The sequence below is a fragment of the Myotis davidii genome, unplaced genomic scaffold, assembly GCF_000327345.1.
Source record: "Myotis davidii unplaced genomic scaffold, ASM32734v1 scaffold803, whole genome shotgun sequence".
Taxonomy (NCBI): Eukaryota; Metazoa; Chordata; class Mammalia; order Chiroptera; family Vespertilionidae; genus Myotis; species Myotis davidii.
Window position 1 is genome coordinate 573206 of NW_006295567.1, and position 9773 is coordinate 582978.

The 9773-nt window shown below is 47.7% G+C and overlaps 1 long non-coding RNA gene across 1 annotated transcript in view; it reads left to right on the forward strand.

Annotated features, from left to right (window-relative positions):
* The first annotated feature begins 2553 nt into the window (after positions 1-2553).
* The window catches only part of LOC107184169, a 16559-nt gene continuing 9339 nt past the window's right edge, over positions 2554-9773 (forward strand). Inside the window, exons 1-2 of the long non-coding RNA XR_001514995.1 lie at positions 2554-3041; positions 8374-8380. This is a non-coding gene — a long non-coding RNA (uncharacterized LOC107184169). The remainder of the gene's footprint in view (positions 3042-8373; positions 8381-9773) is intronic.

The window sequence follows — 9773 nt, forward strand, 5'->3', positions numbered from 1 at the left end:
GTCAGCGAGGTGGGCTAGGCTCCCAGGAGTGAGGCAGCTGGGAGGGAGCGGGGTCCCAGGCAGAGTCAGGCCCGGGGACAGGCTGGCACTTTCACCTGGTGCTGGAGGAGGAGGCATTAGCAAGAGGAGGGCAGATGGCGAGCCCCGTGTCCTGCCATCTCATCCTGTCACACCTCTCCCGGGGCAGAGGAGGCAGGAGAGGGAGCTGGAATTGTGTCGCTGGAATGTGTTACCAACACCAGCCAGGGCTCTGGGAGTGGCTGCTCGCATCATTGATGATCGTGACGAGGCCCAGGGTGACCCACAGCTCTGAGGATTAGGTGCTGAGGGAAGCTCCAGGGCAGGGAAAGAAAGAGGAAGACAAGATTTTGGAAGCAACGAGAAGGGGACAAATAATGTTTTGCCAGAAAGAGTACATTTACGGGTGAATATAAAAGACCGAAAACGCAGTGTGTTTTTACAATCCATGTAGACATAAAATGTATGACCACAGTGACAAAGGACCGGAGGGTGCAAATACAGGAGAACCTCAGTTCTAGAACTCAATTCATTCCGGAAGACTGTTCAGGAAGTGATTTGTTTAAAAACCCAATCAGTTTTTCTCATTAGAAATCATGTAAATTGAGTTAATCTGTTCCAGACCCCCAAACGAGTCCCTGTTTTAACCTTTCTCAATTGCCCTGATCACTGTTCCATGAGCACTTACATCCCTTAGCAACATCAGCGCTCTCCATGCTTTAAATTGTGCTGATCGCCAGTTTGGCCAGGCCACGCTCAGTAGCCAGATCGGACATGCGAACACCTCTATCACACTTTGCAAGTATTTTTTAAATCTCTATTGTTGCTCTCACAACTTTATTTTCACTTTGCTTCTTAGGACTTACGGTGACTTACTGTATGTATTTAATAATAAGCAACAAGAAAAGCAAAAATAAAACGAAAATATTCACAGCACAGTTTCCTGAGATGTTAACAACGTGAGGTTTAGCTGCGAACTGACTCATGCTTCGCATTCTCTCCTTTGTCTGTGCCTGAGACGCGTGGCTGCTCATACAGGTACTGGCATGAGTGGGCGGTCGGGGCGAGAACCAACGTTTTTTCGACAACCGAGACATTTTTCCGTGAACAACTTGGTAGAGAACTGAACTGTTCGAGAAACCGAGGTTTGACTGTATACTGTTGTAAGGTTCTTACATTATACATGAAGTAGTATGATATAATTTGAAGATAGACCATGATAAGTTAAACCCGTCAAACAGATAGCAACGATTTGGGGGTGGTGAACACAATACATTGTTCAAGATATACTATAGAATTGTACACTGAAATCTATATAATTTTATTAACCAATGTCACCACAATAAATTCAATTAAAAAAATTTTAAAACCCCATACAGCAACCACTAAAAAAGGTAAACCAATGAAGTATAGCTAAATAAGTAAGTGTTGGAGATAAAATGGAATCCTAAAATTTTTTTAATGAATCCAAAAGAAGGCAGAAAAATAAAAAAGAATAAAGAGAGATGGTATAATTAAAAAAATTTTAAGATGTTAGACACACTCAATCATACTGATAATGACTAAATATATGCTGTCTATAAGAAACACTTTAAATATAAAGACACAGATAGACGGTACCTACTGGTTTATGTGTAAAACGATGGAGAGCACAGACCACGCTATCACTAATATCAAAGAAGGTGGAGTGGTTCTATTAATATCAGACAAGGCAGACTTCCAGACAGGACTATTACTAGGGATAAAGAGGGACATTTCATAATAATAAAGGGTCAAGACGGCCCTGGGCAGGTAGCTCAGTTGGTTACAGCATTGTCCCAATACACCAAGGTTATGGGTTCAATTCCCAGTCATTGGTTGACCAATGAATGCATTCATAGATGGAATGACAGTTAATGTTTCTCTCTCTCCCCCACCCCCCTTTCCTCTATCTCTAAAATCAATTAAAAAAAAAAAACAACCTACTTCACAGGGTTGTTGTGAGGAAAAAATCAGGGCCAGCCCGAGTGGCTCAGTTGATTAAGGATCATCCCATGCACCAAACGGCTGCCGGTTCAATTCCCAGTCAGGGCACATCCCTGGGTTACAGGTTTGATCCCCAGTCGGGGAGCGGAAGGAAGGCAATCAATCGATGTTTCTCTCTCCCATCTCTCCCTTAAACATATAAATAAATAAATAAATAATTTTCAAAAGGTAATGCAGTGAGGCACCTAAAACAGTGCCTAGCACAGAGCAAATTATATAATGCAGCAATTATTATTCCAGCTATGTAACTATATGTGCACTGAAAAGACGTCACAGAAATACATTAAAATAATTATAGTTATGAATGGATGATTAGCTCTAAGAGTTTTTTTATTAGTTCCTTTTTTGTACACCTCTGCAGTTTTCAAATTTTCTACAATGAACATGTATAACATTGTTATCAGTTAAAAAAGTTAACTATTAAAAGGAAGTTGAAGATATTTAGTCCTTTTAACACGTTTATTTTAATATAGAAAAATAAAATTTAAAAACAATGAAGATACAAACCCAAAAGAACTGAAAAAGGTGCTCAAATAACTGTCTGCACATAAACGCTCACAGCAACACTGGTCCCAAAGGCCAAAAGGCAGAAACGACCCAAATGTCCATCAACAGACGAATGGAGAGACAAGATGTGGCCGGTCCCTGCAATGGAATAGTATGCGGCCATAAAAAGGAATGAGGCACTGACATGCTACAACACACATGAACCTTGAAAATGCTAACTGAAGGAAACCAGTCACGAAAGTCCACGTTTGGTATGATTCTATTTACATAAAATGTACAAAACAGACAAATCCATAGAGACAGAAGCTGACTAGTGGTTGCCAGGAGTTAGGGGAAGGATAAGGGGAAGAGACTGCTTACTAGGTACAGGGTCTCCTTTGGTGGTGATAAAAATGGCCTGCAACTAGGTAGAGGAAAACAGTTCATTGTATGTTGTGTGAATTTCATCTTAGTTAAAAAATTAAGGATATGGCCCTAGCTGGCTTGGCTCAGTGGATAGAGCGTCAGCCTTCGGACTGAAGGGTCCCAGGTTCAATTCTGGTCAAGGGCACATGCCTGGGTTGTGGGCTTGATCCCCAGTAGGGGACATGCAGGAGGCAGCCAATCAATGATTCTCTCTCATCATTGATGTTTCTATCTCTCTTTCCCACTCCCTTCCTCTCTGAAATCAATCTATATATATAAAAGCCTAAGCAACTGTTTGACCAGTAGCAATGGCGCGCACTGACCACCAGTGGGCAGATGCTCAACACACAGGCATGGAAACATGGAACAGAGGCAAAGATTAACCAAAGATCTCATATGCAGTCTAGCAGCCCGGTGCACAGATTCATGCACTGGTGGGGTCCCTCAGCCTGGCCTGTGGGGATTGGGCTGAAACTGGCAGTCCAACATTTCCCGAGGGGTCCCAGATTGCGAGAGGGCGCAGGCCAGGCTGAAGGACGCATCCAGTGCACAAATTTGTGCACCGGGCCTCTAGTAAAGATATTAAAAAGAAAAAATTAAGGATACATATATCATATGCATGTTCTATGTTTTAAATAGAAAAGGTACACAATTAACAATAGTTACCCCTGATGAGGAAGGAAGGACTTTCATTTCTGTCCCGTTGTCTTTCCTTCTTAAACTGAGCATGTATATTCATTGACATAAAGACTTTAACAAAAGTAAATAATATCAGATACAAAATGACACGTAAAGGTTTCTAGGAAAGCCCTAGCCGGTTTGGCTCAGTGGATAGAGCATTGGCCTCAGGACTGAAGGCTCCCAGGTTCAATTCCTGTCCAGGGCACATGCCCAGGTTGTGGGCTCGATCCCCATTGGGGGGCTGTGCAGGAGGCAGCCAATCAGTGATTCTCTCTCATCACTGATGTTTCTATTTCCCCCTCCCTTCCTCTCTGAAATCAATAAAAATATATATATTTTTAAAAAGTCTCTAGGAAAGAAAAACAAGGCTTGAGGCTATACTGTGGCAGATGTGTAGTCCTAGAAATGAGGAAAACTAGGACCCCAGATATTCACCAGAAAGGGCAAGAATAAGCATGTCAAACTCACAGCCCGTATGCAACCCACAACAAATATTTTTGCGGCCACCCAATATAACGATATGTAAGAAACATCTTAAGCCCTGACCGGTTTGGCTCAGTGGATAGAGGGTCGGCCTGCAGACTGAAAGGTCCCAGGTTCGATTCCAGTCAAGAGCACGCACCTTGGCTGCGGGCACATCACCAGTAGGAGGTGTGTAGGAGGCAGCTGATCACTCTCTATCCCTCTCCCTTCCTCTCTGTAAAAAATCAATAAAACACATTTTTTTTTAAAGAAACATCTTAATAAAAATTTCATAACTTAATTTTTACAATATCCTGGTATACATAATCCTATATAATAAAAGCCTAATATGCAAATCGACCAAACTGCAGAACAACCAGTGGAACAACCAGTCGCTATGATGCGCACTGACCACTAAGGGGCAGATGCTCAACGCAGGAGCTGCCCCCAGCCCGTAGGCTGGCCAAGGCAGGTGCCAGCAGGGGCCCTGATCGCCCTACCAGTTGCCCCACAGATCAGCCCTGATCGCTGGCCAGGCCTAGGGACCCTACCCATGCATGAATCTCATGCATTGGGCCTCTAGTTATTAATAACAAACTACAACATTCACTAATGACTGATTACTATAATCATGTTGCATTCATTTCCCTTACGCGCCTTATGTGCAGGCACACCATTTCTCTCCACTAATACTAGCAGCAAATATTTTAGCTGCCAATTGCGACATCATTAGTCTTGGACTGACTTGTTTGGTGTGTGCAACAGGAAATATTTCGCTTTTGGAGAACAAGAAAAATAGGTTTATTTGTGTTACGCTTATTAATTTGTGCAGTTAATTCAGTGTTTGGTAAGTTAATGTTCAAGAAAAAATATTAACTTTTATTAAAGTATTCTATTATTGTATGTTAACTCATTTACTTCAGCCCTTTGGATTCAGTATGTCTCTAGCAAAATAAACCTACGTTTCTATGAAAATTGAAGCTTTTGTTTTTTTGCGGCCACAGAAACTTAAGCCTTGTGTATTTGGCCCGTTGGCCTTTGAGTTTGACATGCTTGGGCTAGAAAAGAAAAGCACAGGCCTGCTCTGCTATTAAATGTCCTGGGCAAGTGCTTTCTCCTCAGAGGGTTTTAGTTTGTCCATCTGAAAAACGGGCGAGTAGAAACCACTAAGTGATTTATAAATGTTTTTATATATTTTATTTTCAGATTTTTGTTGTTGTTAATCCTCACCTGAGGATATTTTTGCCATTGATATTTACAGAGAGTGGAAGAGAGGGAGGGAGGAGGAGAAGGAGCAAGAGCAAGAGAAACATCAATATGAGAGACACACTTTGATTGGTTGCCTCCTGCACATGCCACAACTTGGGTTGAACCTGCCACCCAGGTACGTGCCCGAATTGAACCCACAACCATTTGGTGCATGGGCCAACGCTCTGACCACTGAGAAATGTGGGCCAGGGCTATTTTCAGGTTTTTAAAAACCCACAAAACCCCTTTTGCAATTGTAATCTTCAATGGAAACCCAATATATAAACAGATAAAAATGAACAGTGCTGATGGAGGTGATGACTGGAGACACCCCCACACCTGAACCGTGGGAGCAGGTGACATCCTAAAGCTCCTCCAAGCTCTGGAAGTGGGGGGAGAGGGGCCTAAGAAAGCCCGAATCAGACCAGAACCACAGAGAAGGGAGTGGTGACTGATCACTCCCGACAGAACATTCGGAGGAGCGGGGAGAAGGGGAAGGGCAGAGCTGGGTGAAGCCCCAGCCAGCGACACCACAAGGAGCTGCTACCAGCCAGGCCATCGACAGCCAGTGGCCAGGCAGCCGAGGGTCCCGGGGGCAGGTGGACTGTGACAGCCCGGCCCCCAGCGCTGTGGAGGTCAGGCAGGTAACAGCTGTCCCCGGTCCGTGTCCTGCTGCTCTGGGAGCACAAACAGGATGTTTGGAGCGGATTACCAGAAGTGACCACAGGAAGCCATGACACCGCCTCCAGGTAGCACTCCTCCCCCCTCGCTTCCGGGGCGGCTCCCAGCAGACCAGGCGAAAGAGACCTCAAGTGCCGACTTCCCAAGAGCGGGAAGGGCAGGAATTCACGGGAAGCTCAGGACACAGCGGAAGAGGCCACCTGAGGTAACGAGGCCACCGGCCATCCCAGCAGCTACCTCACCCCAAGATGCAGCCAGGAGACTGCACGACCGGCCACTCGTGAGCCCGGGCGGTCCCCAGGACAGTGCAGTCCCCAGGCGCCGCGGCCACTCCCTCACATCCGCCTCAGGAGCCACCGCCCCACTGTCCTGGAGCTCACCGTGATGAGAAAGCACCCAGAGGGCCGGCCAAGCTGGGTCCATGGGGAAATGACAGATACAGAGGACAGCAAGGGCAGGGACGCACCCATTTCCACCGAAGGAAGAGGAACGGTCCTGGAAACAGAGCAAGGAAAAGCCTGGCCAGGACTCTCAAAGCCACTTCAAACCCCCAACGGGGCCAGGGCTGGCCCAACAGATGGACTGCTGCCTGGCCAGTATGGCTCAGTGGTTGAGCACCGACCTATGAACCATGAGGTCACAGCTCAATTCCCAGCCAGAGTTGCAGGCTTGGCCCCACGAGGCAGCTGAACAATGAGTCTCTCTCGTTATGGATGTTTCTCTCTCTCTCTCTCTCCCTCTCCCTTCCTCTCTGGAATCAATAAAAATATATTTTAAAAACAAAAAAAAAAATTGACTGCCCCTAGAAGGGTACAGAGGTGGCAGAGCAGCCCATCACTGGGCGGCTTCTTGCTAATGGCTGTGCCCGCTCAACTGACAAAACCACAGTTCATGGTCTAGAAAACCATCCCTCCCTTTTTCTGCTGCTACCAGGAGCCTTGCTGGCCCAGGCCCACCCTGTGAGCTTCAGAGATGTCACGGAGCAGCCTGCACAGCCTCCTGGACCCCAGGAGGCCTGAGGGTTCTGGGAGAAGCCGAGGCTGCACTGGACGCAGGTCCTGGAGTGGCTTCTGCGGCAGCTCTACTGTTAGTCTTAGGTGAGCGACTACTATAAACCAAGCCACCAAGCCACCTCCTCCCCCAGCCGCTTCCTCCTCAAAGCCACCAAAGAGGCTCCGGGGAAATGGCCAATGAATACGCCCAGCCCTGGGGTACCACCGCATCCCCTGCAAACCAGAGGCCCAACGCCCTACCCCACAGGCCAGGAGGGGTCCCAAATCACACCGGAAGATAACCAAGGTCAGATGCCTCCCCTGGGCCCAGCTGAACGGCCAACCAGGTTCATCTGCATTAAATGCCCACCACCAAGGCCACCGCAAACATAAGCAGCAGGTCTGTGAAGTGGAGAGGTGACAGAAAACCACGGCCCACAGCAATTTCCAGATTACTCCAAGGATGAACCATGATAACCGTTACCCTTGACCGAGCACTTTGAAGCATTTCAGGAAATGCACCTGCTTACAGATCAGGGGCCTGAGTCCCAGGTGTGAGATCCGCCGAGGTCACAGCCGGCAAGGGGCAGACAGCATCGATCCAGGCCCAAGAGTGGCCGATAGCGGGGCCTGTGGTCTGTCCGGGCCCCCAGCTGCCTCCCCAACTGCCTGGAAGCAGAGCGTTTCTCGGTCAGGCTTCCCGGTGGAGGAAGTGGTTGGCCGGAGGTTAGGCATCACAGTTCATGCCCATTTCATCATCAGCCACCATCCAGCATTCATTAAGCAACTGCAGAGAGAACCGAGCCGTCCTTGATGGTCAGAGACACCGGAAAGGCAGGTAAGAGCCCTGTCTGCAAGGGGCTTACAGGGCTGGGGAGAGACGAAAGGCAAGAAGCCTGATTGATAAAATCTGGGAAGTTTTACCAGAGTGGGAGGGCCAAGAGGTTGCGGGTTTTAACCGGAACAAGTCTTCTGCAGAAGGAGGCTGCAGCTGAGATCCCAACGGTGGAGGGTGAGGGGAGTTGGACTGGGCGGAGGCTACTGTCCGCGACGTGGACAAAAACCCAGACTCCGGGCAGAGGCAAGCGCCTGGAGCAGTTGGAATCCAATCTAACTCAGAGGACACAGCGCAAGAACTCCCAGACCCACAACTGTGTCTTTGCTGTAATACAGGACGGAAAGAGAGCATCCGAGAACCCCCGATCAGGGCCAGGTGGGAATGTGCTCCGGGGAGCTGGGCCTCTGCTGGCGACAGAGAGCCCAGGTGAGGGCTGGGCCTCAGTTCCTCCAGGTGCTGCCACAAAGACAGGCGACTGGTGGGGCCAACTCTGACTTTCCTAAAGAAACGACATAGGGATTGGGTAGGTGTGAGCTCCTGATGCTTTAAATGTTAATGAATAACTTGGAATTTTTTTTAATAGATTTTATTGATTTTTTACAGAGAGGAAGGGAGAGAGAGAGAGAGCTAGAAACCTTGATGAGAGAGAAACATCGATCAGCCGCCTCCTGCACATCTCCCACCAGGGATGTGCCCGCAACCCAGGCACATGCCCCCGACCGGAATCGAACCCAGGCCCCCTGAGTCCGCAGGCCGACGCTCCATCCACTGAGCCAAACCGGTTCTGGCTGGAATTTTTTTAAAATATATTTTTATTGACTTCAGAGGGGAAGGGAGAGGGAGAGGGAGAGAGAGAGAGACATCAATGATGAGAAAGAATCATTGATCGGCTGCCTCCTGCACCCCCCCCCCGCGTGGATCGGGCCTGCATGTGCCCTGACTGGGCATCGAACCCTGACTTCCTGGTTCATAGGTTTATGCTCAACCACTGAGCCTCGCCGGCCTGACAAGTTAAAATATTTTAAAATCCATGAAGGCAAGCAACAGGGTCTGCAGGCCAACCTGTGACTTCCCATCTCTGCCTACAGGTGTCAGTGTGAAGAACCGAAGAGAGAATGGGCTGGGAGCTGCAGACCCAAGATCAAGTTCTTGCAACATCATCTGTTGCGACAGTGGGTGTGTCCCCTTCCTCTCAGCCCCCTGGGTTTCAGTTTTCCTTCCTTATCTGTAAACGGGGAAAACTCGGATCTGCCCCGAAGGATTGTTGCCACAATCATATAAAAAATGACACAGCAGCCCTCGCTGATTTTGCTCAGTGGTTAGGGGTGTAGGCCCACGGACTGAAGAGTTTCCGGTTCGATTCCCAGTGAAAGGCACATATCTCGGTTGCAGGCTAGATCCACGGCAGGGGTCAGGGTCAGGGCACATGTGGGAGGCAACTAATGGATGTGACATCGATGTTTTTCTCTCTGCCCGCCCCTCCTTCCCTTCCACTCTTTTTAAAAATCAATGGATGGGGGGAGGGGGAAAAAAATCAATGGAGCCCTAGCTGGTTTAGCTCAGTGGATAGAGCATTGGCCTGCAGACTGAAGGGTTCTGGGTTCGATTCCAATCAAGGGCACAAGCCTGAGTTGCGGGCTTGATCCCCAGTGGGGGGCGTGCAGGAGGCAGCCGATCAATGGTTCTCTCTCATCATTGATGTTTCTCTCTCTCTCTCTCTCCCTCTCCCTTCCTCTCTGAAATCAATAAAAAATATATTAAAAAGGAAAAAAATTAAAAAAATAAATATCAATGGAAAAACATGCTTGGGTGAGGATTTAAAATAATAATAATTATAATAAAAGTCACCAGGCATTTAAAAAAAAAGACAAAGCCTGTGAAAATGTTGCCTAACCTAGAAGAGCCCTGATTTCACA